The 25,130-nt window shown below is 39.4% G+C and overlaps 1 protein-coding gene across 2 annotated transcripts in view; it reads right to left on the bottom strand.

Annotated features, from left to right (window-relative positions):
• The window catches only part of EFNA5 (ephrin A5), a 206,261-nt gene that overhangs the window by 134,008 nt on the left and 47,123 nt on the right, over window positions 1-25,130 (bottom strand). The window lies entirely within an intron of this gene.

Raw genomic sequence — 25,130 nt, forward strand, 5'->3', positions numbered from 1 at the left:
TTGAGGAGAAGGGAGGGAAAGAACAGCAATACCTTTCTCTTTTGGCTCAGCATTGCAAGTGTGTTCCAAAGACATACAGTAATTACTCCTGCCTGTACTCTTGGCTTGGGTGTTATTTTTTTTTTGTTTTATTTTCCTTCTTCTGCTAAATTAGAAGAAGATAATGATCCAAAAATCACCACAGGTTTCAGAAACGAAACATACAACAGAAAAAGACAAGATCTGAATGTGTAATGCAGGCAATTCAGAGACACCTTTTTAGGAATTCTTATGCGCAAATGGGTAAGGAGAAAAAAGGTTAATTATAAATGACACAGTATAATTCCTATCTAGGAATCCTAAGGTTTGCAAAAGGAAAGGTTAGCTCGAAGTCTAATAAAACATTATGCCTGAATGTCCCTTTCTCACACGCAGAAGGGTTCTACTATTGTTCCCCAGCTCGGCAGACAGCTGGCACTGCACTCTGCACGCCAACCCAGCCGCAGCCAGCAGCTCATTTACGACGCCGGCATCAGTCAGTGAAAGCAGATCATTTAGCAGAAAACCTCCCAGGCTGGTCGTCTTCCCATTCCTCACTCCCCCCACATGGTAGCAGGCAGGTCCGGTCAGGCTGCACAATTCCCTGGCCTTCAAAAGCCCAACATTTTTCATGTTTGTTTGAGAGGTTCTTTCCCTCAGACTCAAAGCTGCTTTCACAGACGTGTTAGTGGGTGAGAGCTTTCTATTCTCGCACTAGATGTGATTAATTTGTGGCATTCACGTGTCTAGTTCTGCACAGACAATGAGAATGGACTGGCTCACACCCCATCTACAAGCAATTTATGCCAAAGAAGTTCAGACTTAAAGAAAAAAAGGTTTTGACAGTAGCAAGCTTGCTGCTTGCTGTGGATGGCGCTGAGTGAACTGCAATCTGGTATTTCAGTGAAAAGATGGAACTATTACTGTTCACACCAATTACACAAATTATACCAATTATTAAATACCGTATAGAGACAGAATAACGTTTTTTTCATAGCAGCATAGATCACAACAAAACACACTAAATAAGCAAACATGGATTCCTACATTTCCTTGGCTCATCCAGCAATCAATAGGCACTAAGGAAGCTGGGATATGAAATCCTAAAAGAAGTATCAGCTTTAACTCAGATACTCAGACCTCCCTCTTCCATGTACAATTACAGCTGCAGAAATGCAAAGCTAATAGCAGCAGGAATATTTATTGAATTCTCTTTGCTTGGCACATTATTTTGGCAAAAGCCCTGAATGACAATCCCATCCAGTTCTGTAATCAATCTTAGCTTATCTTTGATAGACTAAGTGAAAACTCAAAAGCTTCTAAAATCATCTCTCTCAGAGAATACTCAAACTTTCTTTATTCTAGTTCCTGTTCAGTACAGGCAAACGCTGATGATCACCTTTCAGCCCTGTCGAATAAGCTCACTTGTACCTTACACAGAAAAAGACACACTGACTCAAATTTATACATAGACATGAGGGCGCACTAGACTGAGATTTTGTCTTTTATGTGCACACATTTGCTGGCCTAACAAAACACATAAAGTATGTTATCAGATGCATATGGTAAACATGAACACTTCCTAATCTGCATCAGAAAAGCAGCCTTCGGTGTTATTCACAAACAGGTTTTCGCAATTCTTCTGAATGCCTCACAGAAGCTAATGACATTCCACACAGCAGTTTGTGAGCATGCTGCCTGTCACTGTTTGAAGTATTTCATTGTTTGCTGCCTCTCTGGTCGGGTTTAAGAGAAAATTAAAAAGTACGGGACAAGAAAGCAAAAAAATAGGACAAATGTAATAGATGCCCACTTAACCATATTCTGCCACATATTTAAAACTAACTGAACCAAACGGCAAAGAAGCAGCCAGCATGGTGAGCTGTTATTTTGGAACACAGAGTCAGTAAATGGAAAGTCCTCTTAATTTCTATCAATTAACCCAGTACCTTGAAGTCAGTAATTGCACACAGAAGCATGCCCTGCACTGGCCTTGAATTTGTTTCATAGCCAATGCATATAATTAGTCCTGATTAATATCCCACATTGCACATCAACAGTATCAGCAAACCCAAATGATCTTCACTGCTGCTGCCACAGGAAGTCTTAGCAGTCTGGTTGGTGCCTTTATCAAAGCACTCTCCCCAAATAGGATTGAGGGCTGATTTGGCACCCACACTGCCTGATTTATTAAGAGAGAGACTGCACTGCCTTCCACACAATCATCTTAATCCCTTGCATCAACTAATTAAAGCACAGGGAAAGCTTTTACTTATGTGTGAGCAATTACAAGTTCCTGGTTGGCATCCAAATGGATTCATGACATTAATTTGTGAACAATAAAACCTTGTGTAATAAGGAATTTCAACAGGTGACTTTACATAGAGTATACACATTTTCATCAATTATGAGCACATTAGGGAGCAATAGGTGTCAACCCCATCCAGACTTAATACCATTCACAAGATTATTTCCAAAGAGCAACAATTAAAATCAATTAAAATAAAAAAAAAATTAAAAAAAAACACAACAACATTTGCAACAACAACATTTACAAAAAATGATCTCACACACAAACAAGCAAAAAATACTACAAGAGTAGCTAATAGTCTGCAGCACGTAATTTTGACTGCTCTACCAGCATGTACATTTTGTTAACATTACCTTTTTGGATTACATTTGTATTTCATGCAAGTGAAACCAAGTGACTAATAGTAGAACTGGTAGCAGCTGTTACTGGGGACCATTCCCAGTTAAAGAGAAAGTGGTCTGTGCACAAAGCTTCATCAAAAGCTGTACAACCTGCTGCGTGGCTTCTGTTCTTCTGGTTTGGCTCAGCCAGAATGGGAAGCACTCCAGCATCAGGGATGCGCATAATCCAACATGGGGCATAGTGCATGGGAACACACTGGGTGGGTCATTCAAGCCAAGGCACTCAGTGATAAAGGAACACATTGTGGTTACAAGCTCAAAGCGTACAGCCAGTGAACTTTTTGCTGTGCAGATGGCTTGCCATCTGAGTGCAACACAACAACCTAAAACTAGTAAATATTTTTTCTTACAGTGTTACTTTTGGAGGGAATTATGCTAAGTTATGCTGCTCACCTTATGAACTGCAGTGAAAGAAATCTACATCTGTCAATTAAAATGTAACAGCAAACAAATCTTGTCAGCATTTCATTTTCTGCATAAAATTGTACCAGAACTAATAATCCACGTTCTCCTCAAGGCTACAAGAAAAAATTCAGCAGGATGTTCACCTGCTAGAATTGCTAGCACGTTTCAAGTCCAAGGGCAGCGAGTGGTTCTCATACTGACAACAGAGAGCAAATACACCCTTGTATGTGGAGGAATACACAGCAGAGGTACAAGTTCTCCTTACTCCAGAGAGATGAAAGACTTGACATATTTTAGCAACTACATACCGCAACTTGGGAATATTACTGTCTGAAAAGTAACGGTTGTTCTCTAAAGATGATGTTTATTATTCATACACAGCAATTTCCCCACAGCTCAGTAAAATCTCAGTGAAAGCACTGCAATAGAGAACTTGCCTACAGAAATGCATTTTGAAGAGACACAGAGTACTAAATATTATAAAGAATGCACAATTCCCTGGCTTCTGTCAAAAGCAAAACGTTACCACTCTATCTTTTCCTCTGAGTGACGAGAGAGTGAGAGAATGTAGGGAAGGAACTGCAAATGCTTCAGTGTTTACTAATCCAGCAAAAGGAGTGAAATTTAAATTGATTATGTGAACTCCTCCCCTCTCCGCTGATCCGGTATCCTTCCCACATCTGTCTTTAATCGCCCAGGGCACCTCCTGCTGTCTTCCTCAACATGGGCACGTGCCCTTGCCAGATGGATCCTTAACCTGATCGGCCGCATCCTGGCCAACTGTGCCACTGCAGGATCTCACCAAGGCATGAAACTAAAGAAAACAGCTCAGTTCAGTGACAGCCTCTATGCCACACTGTTTGCCCAGCCCCAGTCCAATTCCAAAGACAACGCAATACAAGCTGGAAACAGTGAGCCCCAGGGCTCAGCCCCAAGTTGCTGAAAAACATGCATTTCCTCACAGAGAACTGGGAAGTGAATGCTCAAGTTTTATAAACGAGTATTTATGAGGCACAGTCATAAAATGATTTTACATCCTGCTATCAATATTAGCTTGAAGTTACAGTAACATAAACAGAGCTTGTAGGGTAGCTGAATCTAAGAGTCCTGTATTTCTTGCTCCCCCTCTTCCATCCCACTCCTATTCTTCATCCTGAGTTCACACTTAATTCAACCCTCCCTTTTCACATTGTTTTTTAACTGGGGTTTGACAGAAGTACAAAGATATTTTGTAGCGTCAGTTTTCTGCACCACTGGAATGGGTCCCCTTTTATCAACGCCCCTGTAGTACCTCAGGGTTTTGACAGAAAATCCTGTGTAACACAGGCAGAGAGCTTGTCCGCAAGCACATTCCCACCATCATCAATTGGAAACGCTTACTTAAGAAAATCTGCCAATATGTTCCACTCTGCCCGCTCTGACAGCAGCATCACTGCTGGAAGCAAGTTCTGGGAGACTCACGCGGGGCTGCCTTCCAGCAGGCATAACACAGGCAAGGATACTTCACATGAGCAGTTGCCCTGGGGGCCTCCACCCCATGCCTTCTCCCGTCCCTCTCCTCCAAGCACACCAGAGAGCAGGGGGATCAGTAAGCGGGCGCAGACATGATGACTAAAGCAGAACAGCAGGCGTATCAGCCTTTCGTTTCTCTGGGCTTGTTTTGCTGTGCTATTTGAGATAGAAAGCTAAACATATGGGAAGGGAGAAAAGGAGGACAGAAGTACTAGCAAAAGCAAGGATGCTGTTCTCTCCCATAGATGTCTTAGCTTCTGGCAAAACATTCTGGATATGGAGTGTCTGGCAATAAAACATTATGGTTTCCTTCTACTGGCCATTATTCTCGGCATGCAACATTAAAGTCTGTTTTCCACAATAACAAGCCTTCAAGGGTTTCAATAGAGCAGTGTTTTAGCCTATCAAAAGGTCTAAAACAGAGTTCATGGTCTCTCTTTCATTTGGGGATGGGAGGAAAGCCATGAAAAATTTCAGAAAAGACAAAAAAGAAATCAATACATATCAGCTTTGGTAGCAGCAGCTGTTGGCAAATGTTCCCCCTTTGAATAAAGCTGTCAATATAGCTAAGAGCTTAAGGCCCAATTTCCAGAGAGAGTTACCTTCCCAGACTAAAAAAAAAAATAACGATTATAAACATTCTTTCTTTGTTTTTGCCCCATCCCACTCTTTGTTTTTCCCTGGTAATCAGCAAAGGCAAGCTGTCACTGCTACTGTGCATGTCACGAGCACAAAGGGAGTGAGTGCCTTGCGATGGCAGACTTGCCTCCTCTCAAAACAAACAAACAAACAAAAATGCAACAGTGAACACCACGCTAAATTCACCAGGGAAGGGGAAAAAACACCTTAATTTGACTGACTTTGCTTGAGGCTCTGGCGAGTCATGCACAGATAACTACCATACCGGATGCTGGCACTCACCCAGAAATTTGATGCGCTAGAATTATATATGGTGGCATGTGTCAGGCCATCTCACTGCACTTAACAGTTATCTCCAGCTTCATTTCAAGCTAATTAACTGCAAAAGTCACTTGAGAAAATTCTCCCCTTCATGGGGATTTCACATAAAGGTCTCTAAACCACATCATCACCTATTAGAAAACTGAAGAACTGGAAAGAGTAGAAAATTCTGTACTAAAACAGGATGACCAACATTTATCAAAAATCAGTCAACGCTATCAAGTACTAATAGGACAGAATCAAAATAAAAAAAATCAATACATTAGCTCTGGCAAGCAACAAACCTCATGGGTTTAACCTGATATGCCATTAATATGAAAAGAATTTGACAGTTTACATAAGGGATGTGACCTAGTGCCAACAACCTCTGGCTTCTACATTTTCCAGATGGCAAGAGATTAGGCTAAAGTCTTTATTCTCATAAGAAGATTTTTTTCCTCCATGGAAAAGCTATAAAGGACAATTCTGTTCCAAACTTCAAGTCTCCTTCACAAACGTCTACTCAATTCCAGGCCTATTATAAGAAGCCTTTGGGCCTGAAGCTGTGAAAAAGAAAAAAGATTAAAAAAAAAAAAAAAAAAAAGTAATAAAGAAAAAACTGACAAGGCAAACCTAAGTTTAATGCTTGTCTATAGAAAATATATTGACAAAAGAAGTGGGAAGAGCTTGGACCTTCATTACCTTAAAGGAAAAGATTGGCAAGATTCAATTGTAGCCGCGAATGACTGCTTGAGTTTGGTCTTGATGGGCTTAAGACTAGGAAAATGGTAAGTCTACTTACCTACTAAAAAATGCAGCAATGCTAAATTCAGTACATACCGTTTTTCTTACTTTGATTTATACCCATCATTGACAAAAAGTTTGAAGGACATTCCTGTTTAATATGGTAAAGAGCTACAGCATACGGCACTGTCTCTGCTTTGCAAACGTTAGTATGAAAAATTGTCCCCTGACAAAGCATGATGCTATTTCCCATTAATCCCTGAAATACAGCAAAGACAGAAACTAGAGTCTTTCATTGCTTCTTATCCAGGGAAGACACAAATGATTAATCAAAGTGGGCCATAAGATGAAAATATACCATACAAAAAATAACTCACAGACAGAAATTCATAACCGATTAATCAGATTAAACATGAAAAAAAAAACAATCAAAACACATTCTTCAGAGCTCAAGATATCCAAAAAGTGATCTGCAAGAGTTGTTCACTTCTCTTTCCAACTGTCACTAAGTATTACCTCATTTCTTGCTTTACTGGTATCACCATAGAAACCCTTCCCTTGCAGGAAACATTCCCCAGGGTGCACCACCCCATCCAGCACATGCCTTCAACACCTCATAGCTGTGCTGTAAAAATTGACTTGTCTCTGAAGATTGGCAGTAAATTCAAGCATTCAGTGAAAAACGGACTCCAGTCATTAAAGGATCATCTTCAGACATCAGCTTACTAAGTGCTCCACGCAGAACAGATTTTAAAGTGATCAACATTTTGGCTCAATCCGAGATGCAGAGAAACAGAGCAACTATTACCACGACGTTGTTTTCTTAACTAGTCCCCTCTCTCCCTCCTGCTGCTTTTGCTAAGTCATTTTACACATGATCCTTTTTCATTTTCAAGCATATAAACCAGTAAAGATAAGTTTATAGTAGTTTCCACATAAGAACTTTGTCAATCAGACACAAACTAGAACAATCCTGCAATCATACTTCAAAATGTTATTTAAGGAAGTGAGCTAAGAGCATTAGGTCATGTACAGAGTACAATGTTTAGTTTGACTGCACAAAGAGAAAAAAAAGCAAAAAAATCATTTTATAGACTTCCTTTTAGAAGGAGTAAAATCTGAAGTTTTGTTTGTAAAATAATTAGGGAAATGGTCAAATACTAGAATTCGAAGTAGGGATGAGGGATTTGGAAACAATTGCCGAAAAGGGGATTTCAAAAGATGGGAGCTTTTTCTCAGGATTTTTAACTATTTTGCACCAATTCTGGAATCTCCTCCCATGATTATCAAATTAGAAAAACAGATTAATTTGACATGCTCCTACACGTCACCTGCTTTCTGTCCCACTCTTGCCCAGTTCCGCCGTACACAGATTCCACCCATCAGGCAGGTACAAAAATTCTCCCAAACTTCTCACCCAACTCCTCACTCTATCACCCCAGCAGCAGAAGAGCACCATGAAGTTTCTGATACTTCATAAACAGTTAGAGGACATTTGATGTGTTTAACAAAGAAAATTCAGAAGAATTTGGAACACTGGAGAATGGAAGAAAACCATACATGTATAGCCACCTTTCAATATTCCACTGTTTCCAAGTGTCCTTCAACGAGATAAATTCCTTCTGAATCTGGTTCCAGATGGTTAAATGTGCTTTAAGCTCTTCTTCTTCTCTTCATACTTCAGCTACTGCTCATCCAGCTCAGTTTTCTTGTCAGTTAGAAACATGCTTCATTCCTATTCTCTGATTTTCTTTCATCATTGTTTATGTAATGCCTTCCAGGTATACACAGCAGAGAAGTGTAGAAACTGAAGAAAAAGAGTCCCAACTCTTCTGCATCTGTAAGAAATTTTCTATGGAGAAAAGATCTGGCATTTGACCACAGTTGAGGGAGCACGAGGTTCAAGACATGAATGAGTGGGACAGTTAAAAATGCGTTCGATGCATTTTGATTTCAATTTCAAAAAGACAGACTCTTGGTATTAAATTAGCAAGTTCTTTTCAAATAGAAAGGACTATAAACATATGTGTAAAACAAACAAACAAAAAGCCTAAACAAAAGAAACTGAAGTTTACATAAATAGTGATGGTATGGTGCATCCTAGCAATGGTGCCCTTGTAACTCAGTACATCTGATAAAATAATACAGATTTTGATGGAAAATTCAAATATTATTCCTGCGCAGTCTAGACAGCTATGTACATGCTATCAATAATCGTTAACTAAAAATAAGTAATATTAACATTAGCAAATCCCAGTACTTTTGTACTAGCCTGTAATGTTCCTTAAAAACAAAACAAAACAAAACAAACAAAAAAAACCCAGCTTCTTACATACCTTACACAAATTTCAGTTATTTTAGTTGCTGGAGGGGAGGGAAAAAGCAGTCATCTTTAAAGCCCCAGTAATTGATTATAACAGGGATAAGATGAAAGGTATTCTTTTTATCTGGTAACCTGTGGCTGGAATGGCTGTGCATTTTACCTTGCAGATGTACAATTCTAGTCTCTTAATCAAAATGAGACTGAACAGTTTCAAGAGCAACAGAAATTAAAGTACATTTGGACACTGTTCTTGGTTTGTCTACTTCCTTTCTGTGCCAGTAGAAGACATTTTCCCCAGATGGCATGCTAAATTGTGTTCACAGATCAAAAAGACCACAGGCCAATCAAACAGGTTTTCATCTTTCCTTGCCAGCACTTCTTTTCAGGTCACAAAATCTAAGCCAAAATTCCCACTTTCAAAGCATCAAACAGTATTCTGCTTTCTCGTGTCCTTCAGAGTTTATCTTTAGCCATCACTCATACTTGGTTATTGTCCCCTTGAACAAATGAATCACAAAGATATAAACACTGGGATTCTGGCAAAGGGTTTGTTTGTTTATTTTTACATACACTCTGCTTATACAGAAGTCTTTCCAGTACAAGGGAAAAGCGCATCTGCCTTTGTCTCAAGGATGGTGACCCCTATCTGTTAAACCCCAAAGAGATAATGTTGACAGAAGAAGAGCTGCAATTTGTCTATTAGCACTTGGCAATTAGAGCAGCTCTTTGCTACAGTGATATTTCTACGATGCACCTAACACTCTAGATGGACTGCATCCAAAATCCGCTAGTCCAACACAGAACAAGAAAGAATATCATTACAGAATATAAAGAGAGATCAGCTTGGCCTCCCTAGAAGAAATCTGGGCACAGTGCTTTGCCAAGTTTAGAAGAGGCAAAGATGATTTTATTTTAAATTGGTGAGCTCTATAAAGAGATGCTTTTGCAGAAACCTAAAAGGAAAAATTAGTAGGGTGAACTTTAAATGCAAAATGTGTCCCTCAGTAGCTTTAGTTATACTGCTTATCTCTCCTTTCATGTGAACGAAGCAACATGCTCTGCCAAAAGTTAAATTATATCATAGACTGAGATCACAGACCTTGTTTATGATCCAAAAGCTGAGAAAAATCTTAGTATCCTGGAGCTTAAAACAACCTAAGGACCCTTTCTCAAACTCGTGTGCCATGCCTGTCAACTGGGACTCAGCTGGAGCAGGGACAGATCTTAGATGTGTCTTTGATCAGAAAAGTGTTGTTCACATTGTACGTACAGTCTCCTTTTTGAAAGGAAACAGCAGACTACACTACCCCACCCTGCTCAGCAGAAATCTGTGCTAAGCATTTTGTAGAACTTTGGTCACAAGAACCTTTTTAAAATCTTTAAAATCTTTAATCTGCGTCTACTTCTTTCTCGCTAACTTTTCAGTTAGTATCTTTAGCTTCAGAAATCTTAAAATTGAGAAAAGGAAAGTAAACAGCTTTTGCACTGGAAAGCACAGACCTGAACATGCAGACAGGAGCAGAGTGCTCAGTGTGCCAGCCTCACAGCTAATGTGAGGGGAAGCTAAGGCTCTCACTTCAATGGGTGAGCTGTCTGGCAGAAAGTAACAGGCAACCCTCCTACCTTCAACGATAACCAAAGCAAAATGTTTTGTTCAAGGTCAGCTCATTTTCAAGCTTTCTCTGCGCTCAAATGGCTCAGCTGCTCCCATGCATATCTTTGAAAGATCCCTGCAGTGTGCTGCAAAAGTCCTTCAAATCCTCACCAGACTAACACTGAAAACTCAGGATGAGGCGAAATTGAAAAGGAGCAACAGTAAAGCCCCAGGAGGCTACTGGAGCACCAGCTGCTCTCTACCTATCTGTTTTAAAAGATGCACTCTGTGATCTCTTACACCGCCCATAAGACTGAATTAAGTGGTAATTCTGTTGCTGCTTCGTTCGATAGTTTCATGTGATGCTGTTCTCACTCTTCCCACTTATAGCAACTAACCTGTGGGAAAAGAATGCCTTTCCAGTTACGCAATACAGAATACTCACACGTTTAAAGGACATCACCGACATAAAAACTGGTCTTACATGCTCTAGGAGAAGGAGTGCAGTAATATCTCAGTCTCATCAAAAAGACAAATGTATTAGTCAGCTGCATAATCACATTCTTGAAGCTGCAAGAAAGCATATTTAGCAGCACAGACATCCCTACAACAGCTTCTGACAGTCACATGGCTGCCAGAGTACTGCTTACTACTGCAGGTCCACTGATTTAATGAAAAAATTAAGATTACCCACAGAAAGATATCATATTTCAAGTGTATTCATCTCTGGGTCAAATCTGTACTTAAATCCTATTCCCCAGCTGTTCTAGTTTCACAATGACATTCATAAAACCAAGGTTTTAAATCTTTCAAATCTTAATCTGCTTCTACTTCTTTTTCTGTAGTTCTTCAGTGGTGTTAAGATCTTTAGCTTCAGAAATTTTGCTGTTAACAAAATACAAGAATCTTTTTACTAATAGGCTTTGGTCCCACGATATTTTCACATTAGTGCATCATCTTCTACCAAGATCAACTTTGGTGAGGTGAACAACAGTTCAGATCCCTACATTGCCTCTGAGGAATTGGGGTATATGAAATAATTTACAGAAGACTCTGCACCCTCTTATATACCGAAGTAGATAGGAAGACTAATCAATATTTTTCACAGATTCCAAGCAGCTTTTCCTTTATTTTTTTTTTTAAACTCTTTGCAACCTAGTGGCATCTAAAATACAAAAAAGACTTCAGCAATTCTAAGAAATATTTGTAGGAGTAAAATGCACTCTTCCCACACACATAAGAAAGCTGGTGTTTGTTCATAATTACAAGTTAAAATGATTCAAAACCTCAATTTTAACGAGTAGTTCAACAGAATCTCCATTTCAACTAAGACTTATTTTCCTTATTCTAAGGTAGAGGGTGTCAAAAAACAGGCCAACGCATCACAGAAATACATTTATTTGTATTTTAAGGTCTTTGTAGACATTCTTAGAAGCCTTTAGAATAGGCTGCTACCAGAATCAATAACGTGATTCTGTGCAAGATGAAGTTTCAGTACGATCCAAACTGCTGCTTATATCATCCAGACTGTGCACACCCAAAGTTAACAGAAAAGAAGAAAAAAGAGTTGATTCTCTGTGAAAGCACTAACAGCGTTTTTTTCATAGTTAAAAACAGACGCTTAATGGCTCCCTCCTCACAAGTTTATAAAACTTACAAAGCAATTGCAGTAATGCCAGGTGCGTAAGTACAGATCAAAATTAGCAAGAGAAGAAAGCAAGCTGTTGTTACAAATAACACTGGAACAGTTAGAACAGAACTAGACTCTTTCGAGCTCCTTTCAGAGACCTCAGTGACATCAGGCAACTTGAAAATATCCCTTCCAGCACACTGTCTTCCTACCTCAACCAACAGTCATGCTCAGGACTTAAATGATGCTCCCCCGCTCAGTCTGGGGAGACTGTTTACCACTGAATTGGAAATTTTATTGCTTATGGTGTATATACTCTCTTCTAAAATGACAACAAGCTTAACCGCTCAAGAGATTCTGCTCCGAAAAAAAAAATAAATTCCTACAAAATCACTGCTTCTTTGCAACAGGATTACCATACAGTCACCGTTTGCTGTATTAAAAAGTATGACGGACACTTAGAACACAAAACTCATAAACATCCATCTAGACATTTTAAACAGCAGACAAGGAGAAAGCTGGCTTTTTGGACAAACTACTTCATTAGCTATAATCAGGATTACTTTTATGGTTTCAAAGTAAAAGAGTCTGCAGGCTATACCATACCCCCTATAACAAAGCAATCGGGTGCTTCCTGACGTGCAGAGTAATTACTTATTTTTTATATACCTCTAAATGTTTCAGTGGAAGAAAGGAGATGCTGAAAAGAATTTATCATGCTCTTTTCACAGCTTTCCATTATTTGAGTAAACATATCACATCTTTAGAAAATAAAATAGAAACAACAGCTGAACCACAACTTTTCAGCTTGCCAAGATCTGCAGTGTGAGAGAAGATTAAAATAAAATAGGGTTAGTAAAGCTGGAAGCTTTTCCAAAATGTTAGAGCAGAAAGGCCTCTTTTCTTGGTTGGAATACATTCTTATAGGAGGATAAAAATATATTTATAAAAACTTTGGGGTACAATTTACATCCACAATGAGGAAGAAAATGGAAGTTGAGCGGACTGAAGGCAATTGTTAAGATGAATTGATCTCTCACAGAAATCCATACAGATTGAGATATGTGGATGATGTTGGCTGAACCTGCTTAGAAAACATTGCCAATCAACGTGCAGCTCATCAGAAAATAAAAAAAAAAAGCCTTTTTCCAGAAATGTTTCATCCCAAGAGAACAGTATAGCCCTGGACTACGCACTAACGATCAGTAGGAAATGGAATCTGGAAACACACCACTATGGATAGGAAGGATGACATTACTTAGGTAATAAATCCACATTAGATCCCACTTAATATGAAACACATTTACGCTGTTCTAAGCAACACAGTTTCGGAGCAAGATGATCCAGCAATATATTTTATGCTTTTCAATGAGCTGTTGCAAGGTAGGACAGCAACATCATTGCTTAAAAACTCCTGACAAAAACCTTTGCCTCTTCTGCTCCTGAAGGCAAAAGACCAGCAATCACTCCCAATACAGAAATCACAATGAAATTTCTGTGCGTTTCTTTTTCTTCATCATTTCGGAGGCAGAAGCCCTCGGCTTTTAACAAGTTCAAGCCTAGAAAATTTTATCAGGCAATTAAAAAAAAAAATGGATCTAAGAGAAGAGCATGCCATTTGTAAGTCCCATAAAATAAGACTGTTGAAGCAAAGTGCAGATCTTACTGCTTTCATGGATCAAAACAATATGAAGGAGGAAAATACTCAGTACTTACGAGACCAAAATTAAAAAGAAAACAAACAAATAAACAAACACAAAAAATCGATGTTAAAAGAGCATAAGGTATTAAACCTGCAGCAGGAACCCTTGTAACCACACATTGTGTCCTGGTCTAACATCTTTTTCTCGTAATAGGTTAAGACCAAAACTCTGACAAAACTCTCAACATTGAAAATGACAACATGGAGTCCAGGCTGCTTAGGCATGTTCTCAAGGAGAAATCTGCCATACGTATAAATTTTTATGTAACTCTCCACTTTGAATGGAGCAGCAGCTCCCCAAGAGCCAAAGAAAGCATCCCCAGCGAGAGGGTACCTACAAGATGGACTCCTCAGATTACAAGGTCTATGCAGGTGCTCAGCTCTAGATGCTCTGCCACCAATGCAGCTCGTACAAAATATGTTACTTCACAGGACCTTTCTTTAAGATATTTTCTCCTCAGTGAGGACATGAACACTTTTTTTTTTTCTTCTTTTCTTTTTTAAGGAAAAAAAAAAAAGTCATGTTGGTCATAATGGCAATCACAGGAGCATCAGGGACAGAAACCTACTGATGTAGGCCTGTAATACTGCAGGTCAAGATGAAAGCATCCCAACACCCTGCCTGCCTGAGCAAGAGGCCACCTCTCCCTTTAGCTTTTGTGCCCCACTGCACTGCCCCACCCTTAGTGCGAAAAAGGTCATGAGACTAATTAAGAATTTCAGAGATGGGGCAACTGAGGAAGGAAAACAATTCCAGGCAGATTTTTCTTTTTTAACAAGAAGCTTTCAAGTTCTCCCCGTACTCATAGTTCCTTTATCCTGAAATGAGACTAATCCACCTTGAAATTGGCTGATTCTGCTCAAACTACATTTACATGGAAGCAAGTTCATCTGGTTGTCCTCATTCTGAGACCAGTTTCTGCACTGTGGCAGGAGAGATTATTAAAAACTATATTACAAGCACATGCTTTAAATTGACTCAGTTTGAAAAGATAACTGTATTATATCAGCCTTCCATTCCCTAGGTCACAGAGAGGGAGAGGTAGCAGTTAAAAATCTCAAATGGAAATTGCTTTCTAAATATATTACCCTCCATAAAAACCATTTAGCAACTGCTAGTAACCCAAAAGACAAAGGGAAAAGATAAAAAGTACAAGTGACAAGACATATTTAGCAGGGGTACAGCAGACTCATTTACATTAGCACACTAAACATTTACTGCAAGAAGGAAGAATCAAATGCTCTCCTTTTTTGCACAAGCATCAATTACATCTTGCAGTTTCATTGATGCCCTTTGCAGAGCAGGTGCCTTGGCTCCACTGCAAAGCACAAATGCATACACCATTAGGGTTGTTACGGCACTGGCAACATTTCATTGACCTGCTCTCCATCAGGATTCCTCTTCGTTTGATGGCAAACAGGAACAATTTTCTCTGACAATTAGCAACATGAGCAGTCTCAGGTGAAGCCTCAAGCTACAAATAATACCAAAATCCACTAGCATATCTTATGGTAGAGAACATATGGCTAATTTTACATAAACACACTTCAGTACGATGCAAATACACTTTTACACCTACGTTTTGTGTAACACTTTCTCATTTTACAAGAACTCTAGTATAAGAAAGAAGGGAAGGAGGGATGCTTCTTTATTGTAGGGGCTAGGAGAGCTAATGTCCTTTCCTTCTGTCTCCACATCTGTGGTCTGAAATGTTCAAAAATGAACAGCCCTTAACTCCGTTTCCTCTCTGCACCAGCAAGTGCTATTATAATGTAGAGAGAGAATGCCACTGGTCACATTTGTTTAGGGTCTCCCTGACCAAAACTTCTTCCATACCAAGCCAAAAATGATGTTAAGTCATTATCAGCTGTTAACTCCTAATTTTCTGGATCTATGAGCCATGTCAAGAAAAAAAAAAAATATTGCTACTAGTTTGCTTCTCATCCATTCATCTCACAGGGAAAAGACACTAGTTACATATAAGATATTGTCAATCAAGTCTTTCTCAGCAGCCTTCGAGCCTTCTCAGCTATGGAACTGATAATTCAATGCAAAAAAAAAAAAAAAAAAAAAGTTGCTCTAAGAGCACATAATCTTCACAAAGAAACATGAAGCCAACAGCTGCCCAAATAAATACAGATGCAGTGAAACTCAGTCCATGTTCAGTGCAGAAAAAGAGGAAAAGCTGAAGCAGCTCCTATCAAATTCTGGAATAACAACCATGAACTAGAAATGGAAGATTCACAAATCAAATCCTGAAAACAGTAATTGCCGTTGAAGTGATGTGGGGAGGATGAGGTACTTCCTATATTCTCCAGATATTTCCCAAAATTACTGCCATTCAAAGGGGTCCTTAAAGGCAACAAGAGATCACTAGAGGTCCTTTCCAACCCCTACAATTCTGTGATTCTGTGATTCTGTGACAGTGGAGAAATGGATGAATGAAACAACCTGACAAGAGGTCAGGAAGAGATACTTCTGACTAATTTGTAAATGGGATCCAAATATCCCTTCCATGTCCCTCGAAGGCAGAATAAGGGACAGATAATAATTCATCCCTCACGAAAGGCCGCAGTGAAAAATGTATTTGGCGGTAACTATGTATTTAATTAAATAAAAATTCAGACATATAGTGCAAGTTACTATTACTAAATACATACTGACCTTCAGAAATGCAAACAGCATTTCACCTTTCTCCTGCAGTGCATTTCTTCTCCTAAATCCTGAATTCTAAGGTCAGCACTGAGAAAGAAGGATGGAATTCTCAAGTACTTAAAAATAAATTCAGATGTCTGTAAGATAAAGGAAATTTATAGACCAGCGTCAAATATGCATGACCCAAAGCTCTCTTTGCAAATGTGAGCACAATTTATGCTACACAAACAAATCTAATGAGGAGAGATGCCCACAGCTCCTCTACCATTAGCAACAGACTCAGATGGACTACCACCGAAAGTGGAAACTAAACATGGTCTCACTTTTAGCTTCCGTAACATACTGCAACTTTCTGAAACAGATGTCATATGCAAATTACACAGTTGCTCATCCCTTCCTAGCTACATCAAGAGTTAATTAAATGGCTACACAGCTAAGATTTTATTTTTCCAGTACCCTAATACTTGAATGTACTGTCACTTCTAGTACACAAACTGACTCAGTCTGCATATTATGTGCAGACACTTTGTACTGGTTTTCAGTCCACAGACAGCAACGATGAGTATATTTCTGCCTGCCTCTGTCAGGAAAATGGTAGGCACTGTGGTAGGGAACCAGCTGAGATGTAAGGTAGAAATTAAGTGTGTGTTGTTTTCATCTGCAAAAAGAATATTAATGATGATTAGCAAACATTTAACCCTCCTTGCTACAGAGCACCCCAGACATGCTGAAATAAAAAACAATACCAAACATAAAACCTTTGAAGTGAAGCCAGACAAGAGCATGAGCAGGGCAGAGCACTGTAATTCACCACTGCAGGCAGGCAAAAAATTACCACCTTTGTAACAAAGCACTGGGGGCACTGACAGGCATCTCTGGAAAGCCACGCTGGGATGACTGAACACCAGCTGCCTGCTCCTCCATCACTAAGTGACCTCTCAGCCATCTTCCCTCACAGCCTTCCAGGCACATGCTCACCTCATCAGCTCAGACTAATGCACTGACCTGTGAATGAGCTGCCTGAGATAAAGGCACACCTTTCCTTTTACCATGTAAGTAAAAAGCTGGTAACCTCTAGCAGGGGGTTAAGTGAGAGCAGCACACTGGACAAGGAGGAAAGAGTGAACCAGGCTGCTAGGGGGGAGTAGCCTGTTACAACTGACCAGAGAAGAACTGTTAGATCTGAAGTCTCAAGACATTCAAATCCCTGATTTGCAGAGACTCTGATACCCATGCAGAAGTCCAGTGGCCATGGTGTGTGTTCAATCAGCTTGACTGAGGAGCAGGGCATACTGCACAGCACTGCAGGCTGCCAGAGGAGAGAGAAGCCAGAGCATAGGCAAAGACAGACACCCACCAGACAAAGTGAGGAATCACCCACAAGCTAAGATGAGGAATCAGTTCCTAAAAGCTGATATCAAACAGCAAATATATTATTTAAGCTATCAGTTGAACAATCAGATGCTCCTTAAAGAAAGAGATTATGTCAAGCCAGCAATCCAGAGATGTCTCATTTTCTTTCTTCTTGTAAACACTCTGTCATTTTAAAAGATAAACAACATAAGCCTAGACTAGAAGGAATGGATGGCTGGGAACTAGATGAAAGCAAGCCTTACCTTCAGGTATTTCCTAAGGACTAAGTGAGAACATGGGTGAAAAGGAGAGAACAGCAAGAAAAGGTATCATAAGGTAAGAAGAAAGGAAAATTCAACCTTGTGCCAAACAGCATGCTGTGATTATCACGTAGCTGCAAGTCTCACACTTGAAATGACATGCACAGTAAGACCAAATTCCCAGTGCTCATCGCCCTTATAGAAGAATAACCACCCAGCCCTCACATATTGTACATCTTGGTCCTTCAGGCTTTTCATTCTGATTTCTTGAGAAAAAACACGCTGCCTTTTGATGCCAAATCCACCCTCAACCAAAAGCCAATATGTAGTCTTAAGCATTCCATCTATAAAATCCTACTGTAGCTACAAGCACAGAAGATACGGAGCACTACAGACTTAGAGGAAGCTAGAACATTAAGAAGATTTTAATCCAAGAGCTATGGGTAGTTAGGTACTTCTTGTTTGGAAATTCTAGCTTGTAAGAGTTTATTGGAATACAGACTCATTTCTCTTGGCAGAAGGGCATGTTTCTGCTATCAGACAACAGAAAAAATTTGCAGCACTTGCCCCACATGATCAGCTTTCCTATCATTGAATGCAAAATGTACACTGAATGAGACATAATAGAGGAACTTGGCTTTAAAATTGTTGTTAAAGTTCTCTTACACAGTTGGGTGATTTTATGAATATGGTAATAACTATAACCTTTAGAATTCAAGACAGGAACAGCAGATGGAATCTAATTAAGAGAGAAAAATTATTAATTCATCTTCATAAGGAGTGGGAAAGGCAACAGCTCTTTGCAAAGGGAGGTCCTCTGTGTCATTTAATAAATGCAGAAACAACTAACTAGAGCAGGGACTTATTAACAGGTACACCTCACACAGCGGTTCAGGATTTGTTACCTGTGGCTTAGGACATTGAGTAGACAAGAAATAAAAGGGATTGGTGGCAGTTTCTTTCATACATTACACCGGCTGTGTCACTGCATTCTTAGCTGCAGTATAAAGAACAACCACACAATTATACTTTCCAGCTTGTTTTTCAACTTCATCAAAACCTCTGAAGAACTTGCATTTCTTCTTTCCTAATAAATACCATGAGGCAGCAGACACATAGCTTCATCTTTTGACAGGCTCCCCTCACACAGCTGAGGGTGAATGATAGAGGATAGTGAGGAAGAGGCTTCTAAATACCTGGGGAATGGAGGCATATTTGTCCTATCTGCTAAAGGGAAGGTTGTGGGATGATGAAGGGTGGGGTAAGCATAAATCTCATCTTAGAATAATTTAAAGAACAGACTCAAAGCAAGGATCTCAGCTAACATTCTGTTTTCTTCGCAAGCTTCTGCCATATCAAGAACGGCCCCAGCATAGGCCTTATTATCAAAATGTTAAAGACACTTCATGGGAAAAAAACTAACAACAGGGCACAAGATCTCATTCCCAATGATGTCCCTCACAGTCATCTTCTCAAAAACCATCCCCATACATGATCCTCATTTTTTTACCCATGCTTCAGCACAGAAATCAGCAAAAAAGGCAGCGCCATAGCTGGTTTATTCTTCTTATTCCAGCAGTGGTGAGCTTATCTCTAAAGCAACTCAAGAGAAGGTAATGATGCAACTGAAGTAAAAGCATGTAAAAACAGCTGATAAATATCAGTCACACAAGGCTGTCCTCCACTTTCTTTTAATTGTTGTTTCACCAAGTGAGAGTGACTGAAAACAATGAAGCCAAATACACACACACACACACACACACACACACACACACAAACCATGCAGCTTCTGCCTATGCAGTTCTTATCCAGGCCCAATAACCAGCATTAGCTGGAAATTAAAGGAATATTCTGCAGGACACAAGCGTGTGTTACTATATTCAGCTGGGCAAGTACTGGTGCCAGTGACAAACTCCCTTAACCTGTGCATCACTGATCCTTATTATTTCATCAACACCCATCCCTGTAGCAGAGGTATAAGTAACACCATCCCTTCACATTAGCATAAATACACACCTGTGTGTACATGTAATTTGTGTGTACGTAGTGCACGAGCTGCTTTCTCTCTGAAGCTGTATTCATTCATAGCTATCTCCTTATTTCCCCTTCAGCTTCCAATCTCTCCTCTTTCCCAGCCACCTCTCCACTTCTGCACCACTCCTTTCACTCATGCCTGTTCTAGCTCGTTAGCATAAAGTATACTCAGGGAAAATAATGTATAATTCACAACATAACGTGTTCACTTGGACATAAGCCTCCAGCAGAAATACATCCTCAGCCACCTGATTATCAAAAGGCTTTTTTTAACTCCTATTTTCGTGTTTTTTAATGGAACTGAGTTCTTGGGATTTGTGCTCATATACCTACTGAAATAAGATGCCACTCTTCAACACACAAAGTCAGATTGGAGCATACACAAATACTCAGTTTTGACAACAAAATGGCAAAAAGGAGAAACAACCCAGCACTTACTTTAAATAAAAGTGATAAAACAGAAACAAAACCTTAAGGAGAGCAACTCTGGCCCTCAAGCTCCCTTGTTGCTTGTCCAAGAGACGCATGTCAGGAATAATGAGACCCATTTCAACTAATATTAAATGAGAGATTTTCTATGGGATAAAAAGAAGCATACACATTCTATTTTTACAATTGCTTAAGGGAAAGAAAAGTGGAGATTCCTATGTTTCTGACAGTGGGGATAGAATTCATGCTTGATCAAAATCTTAAAAATAAGAATCAGAATATTGGTAATCCTCAACATGAAAATGCAAAAAGGCAGATCTTTCTATTACATAATTTCTGAGAGTAGAAAAAATGTTAACTCTAAACACTGCTGCGCTTTACTAACGCAAATACAAAGGGTTTGCAAAATATCAGGAAAGCAGGGAGATATATGGGGTACTTTTATAGAGAGAAAATGATACATACATAGATGTCACAGCCCTGCGGTAGGAAGAAATAATCACAGCAAGTGCTATGAAAGGCATTAGCTTTACCAGTCACTCCAAAAATAAAACACTCAAACTCTACCCTTAAAAAAGTAAAGTAAAATAAAAACTTGGTGCTATTATCAGTGAGCAGCCTACTGAATTCACAAGCACTGCCCCAGACTGCCTCACTTCACAGGGCTGCAACTCAATACCTCAGCTGCCTCCACTCCAACAGACTCCCATCACCACAGCACAGGCATCTAAGCTTTACTGACATTTCAAAAGGCAGCCCTGCAATTTAATGAAAAACCACATACGAGGCACCTTATGCCACCTACAGGCTCTGATGTTTTCTATCTCTGAAACTCACTGTGCATTTCAGCTTGCCTCTGTTCCCGTATCTATTCATTGCTTGGCTGCAGCCCAGCTCCACCTCTCCCCATGGAGTCTTCCCCAAGGTCTCCCGGGCCATGGCCTCCTTGAACCAGTCTCAAACCTCCCCCTTCACCTCCTGTGAGCCTGCTTTTACCAACCATTCTGCCCCAGCTGCAACTAACTTCCACTAAGCTGCAATCCTGCAGCACTAAAGCAAGGACCAGAATTTATCTTAGAGCCTTTCAGAATTCTGAGTCTCTCTTGGATCCCACTTCTCATGGAATTGTCCACTGGACCTTTGCTTGAGTAAGGATTAGAAATACAAAGCCAACTGTTTGTTTTTATCATTAGAGAATGACTTGAATGTTAATTATTTCAACATCTTACAAAAAGATGAAAGCAAAATTAAGAAACACAGCTCACTTTCTTCTAAAGTATTGTTTTTTCTGAGAAATGGGAGGTCCCATAGAACACAGCACTACACATTGAAAGCAGTACTGCACAACTCACAAGGAATAGTATTTGATAGAGCAAGAATGACCCTCCTGAAAATCTTCCTCATACAAACTGTAGACAAGATAGAAAAAAAGCTGAATTAGATCTCCTCCTGCTCCACTGTTCCACTCTGAATATTCCCTCCAAATAAATAAATAAATAAATAAATAGATAAATAAGGTGGAAAATGACAGGAAGACAGGCAGTGTAGGCACACATCTAAATTTCAGTGGAAGCGGAGCTTCAACAATCACAGAAACACTGGATCATTAAGATTGGAAAAGACCTCTACTAGTCATCTAGTCCAACCGTCCATACACAGTGATAGTTTACTCGAAGAGATATAGACAGCTGACAAGATATGTTGTGCTCCAGTATTGTTAACACACAGCCAATAATGGCCTGCAGGCTACTAGCTGTAATGATGTTTATTTTGGAGACCTCTATATGAGTGCATTATTTTGGTATCATTTTTTTTTCCTTAACTTTTTTTTTGGCGGGAATAGGGAGGGAAGGAAACTCCAAGAGAATTCTTCAGCTTTTTCTTAAGTATAAACTAGAGAAGTTTTCAAGTGATGTGATAAATGACTCTATTGAGTTTTCAAGGTTTAATATGCAATCTGTAGTTAGATGAGATTAACATAACCAGGCAGGCTCAAGAAAGCTGCTCTGGTCGCTCTGTACATGCCTAAGACAAAGACTGGTAATCTGCCCTGCTCCTATACACTCCCTTACCCCCCAAAAAGATACCTTCAAATTTTGCATGAAAATTCACTTTAAAAATTAAGTAGACAAATGCAATATCACCATATTTGGCAGCTGTAAACCTAGCACCAACTGTCAGCTCCCAGTGAAAAAGGAACAGAAATCGTATGAACTATTAGCAAGGCGCTGTGTTTTATCTGGACATTATTTTGTTTCAAATATGAAAATATTTGACTATGTACCCTACGCATTTTTAATCAAAAAGGCTTTTTATATGAAAATGTGTTTACACCTGTACTAACAAAACCAAACTAACAGCTCCAACATTTATCTTCTGGACTCTGACCACACAGTCGAAAGTAGCCTTGACCTGGAAATTCTTTTTTTGTTCCGCACAGGCATCAACTTTCAATTCCATTTTTCCCTCTTACCTTCAAATAATATGCCCTCTTCTTCCTGTCTGAGACACCTGAAAACTGATGGTCCATTGACAGCTGGCTGAATTGGTGTATTCTTTGTTAACTGTTTGCTTTGGATCGAATGAAAGCAAAAAGGAAACAGAAAACAGCCCCACTGGGAGAAGACTCATGTGGGACAAATTAGGAGCCACTGTAAGATTTAAAAGCCAGGGGGAAAAACAGGACTAACTGGAGGCAGCTGCCAGGATGTGGTTTTTCTGTTTATATTTCTCTCTTTCCCCTCCCTTAAGCTCTCCATGGATATTATGAGAGAAAGTAAGCATGAGTAAGTGGGTGTACACAAGAGAAAGAAGTGTGTAACACTGAGACCTCTTCTCCATACAGAAGGCATAGGATATAATGTAATCCATAAGACAGCGATAGACTGGTTACAAAAACAAGAAGAATTGCTTAATCCACTTACTTAAGAAAAAAAAAAAGCACTTTTTTTTTCTTTTGTAAGTATCATAAGGTGCTGCAATGGAGAGAGGGAGAAAAAGAAAGAAAGGAAGGAAAAGGAAAGAAGGAAGGAAGGCAAGGAGGAAATTTATCAGATTCACTCAGTCTTTTTTTTTTTCTCGGGATGAAAAGACCCAGGTTACTCAGCCTTTCCTCATATGAGAATTGCTCCAGTCTCTTTATGATCTCTGTAGCCCTTCACTGGACTTCTTCCAGGAGATCCCTGTCTTTTTCGAACAGGTGAGCCCAGAACTGGATACTACTGGAGACTAGGAGTCTAAAGGTGGCCTCATCCAGGGAGGACGATCATCTCCCTGAACCTGGTGGCCATACCTTTTTAACGAAGACGAACAGAAAGAAAGGGGCATAGCACAGACCTCTTGCTCCAAACTATCAAGCAGCTGATCATCCCAAATTCCTCCACAGATAGTACAGTCCCTTTTCATTTTATTATCTATCTTTCCTCTTCCTCATGTATCTCTCTCTATTCTTATTCCTCTTCTAAAGACATAACTGAAATGGCAAATATTTGGATTTTAAACTTCAAAAAAAAAAGGGAATTTCACCAAAAACAAACCATACAACAGCCAGAGAAGTCCCCCTTCACTCTCCTGGACCTCTTAAAAGACATACAGAGAAGGCATGAAAATATATCAGAAAAGCTGATGCTAACACCATGTGCGATCAACATATTTTGAGCCAAAGGAACATAAAAGGTTTTAAGTCCAGTCACAAAAAAACAAAATACAACAGCTCATCCAAAGCTGACAGATACAATCACGAGTGACTCTCTCTTAACCATACAAATGCTCTGACTTTCCCTGCTGGGTGAATGAATAGGAGATTGCTTAGTAGCAGGCATGAGCCCTTCAGAGTCCACATTTTGTGTGTTATTGTTTGGTTTAGATAACTTTGTAAGTAAACTATTGAATTATGTCTGTCAACAGGTGATGCTAGTATAGACAATGCTATAACATTATGCCTACCTGTATTCTAACAGTCACCAAACAGTAGGATTCCAGTTGCTAAAAATGTGTCCAGAAGTCACAAAAAAAAGATGAGGTTCTGTCTTTCAGCGACACTGGCAAAGCATCCTACGCCTGCTGCACTAATAACAAGCTACTTGGGACTTGGAGGCTTTTCCTATGTTTATTACTGTCTAATTAAGCATGTTCTCGTTTCTTAAAAATGAAAATCATTTTCATCAGGAAATGATTGTTTCTTTCACTTCAGTTCAAAATTGATTTATTTTTTTTTTAATAGAAAACAGGAAACAAAAGGCATCCAGTTTATTAAGGCTGAAAAAAAAAAAAAAAAGTTAAAAAGATCTTTTTTCTGAATGCTGTGCTTTCATATCCTTTGCAATAAACAGAAACCATACCCAAAGCTAATCACTGCATTTCATTCACCTAGCTTCCAATTTCTTGAGAAAGTTAACTAACTCACAATCCCACCATAACACCCTTAATGACTTTAGGCAAGAAAGGTATTTCTTCTCTTCTATGAACACACATAACAGAAGAAATTGTTTTCCACATCAAATTATGGGTTCCTTCTTGCAGTAACTACCATTCCCACTGTTATTTTTATGAAAATCTAAAAGATCTAAATGTGCTGTTTGAACTCCAATCTAAAGTGATGCCTAACAACCTCTGAGAAAACGGAGTAACATTTTCCACACACTCATATAGGAAAACCAATGCCCCGTCAATCTTTTTAGTGCATGTACTTACATAAATCCATTCACCATCACAGGGTGGAATGCTCAACAAAGCACTCTGCCATACATTTAATCGAGACTCAATTTACAGAGTGCAAAAAAACAGGAAGAGACCTACCACACTTAGCCTACCTAAAAAG

This window comes from Meleagris gallopavo, chromosome Z (genome assembly GCF_905368555.1).
Source record: "Meleagris gallopavo chromosome Z, MGAL_WU_HG_1.1, whole genome shotgun sequence".
Lineage (NCBI taxonomy): Eukaryota > Metazoa > Chordata > Aves > Galliformes > Phasianidae > Meleagris > Meleagris gallopavo.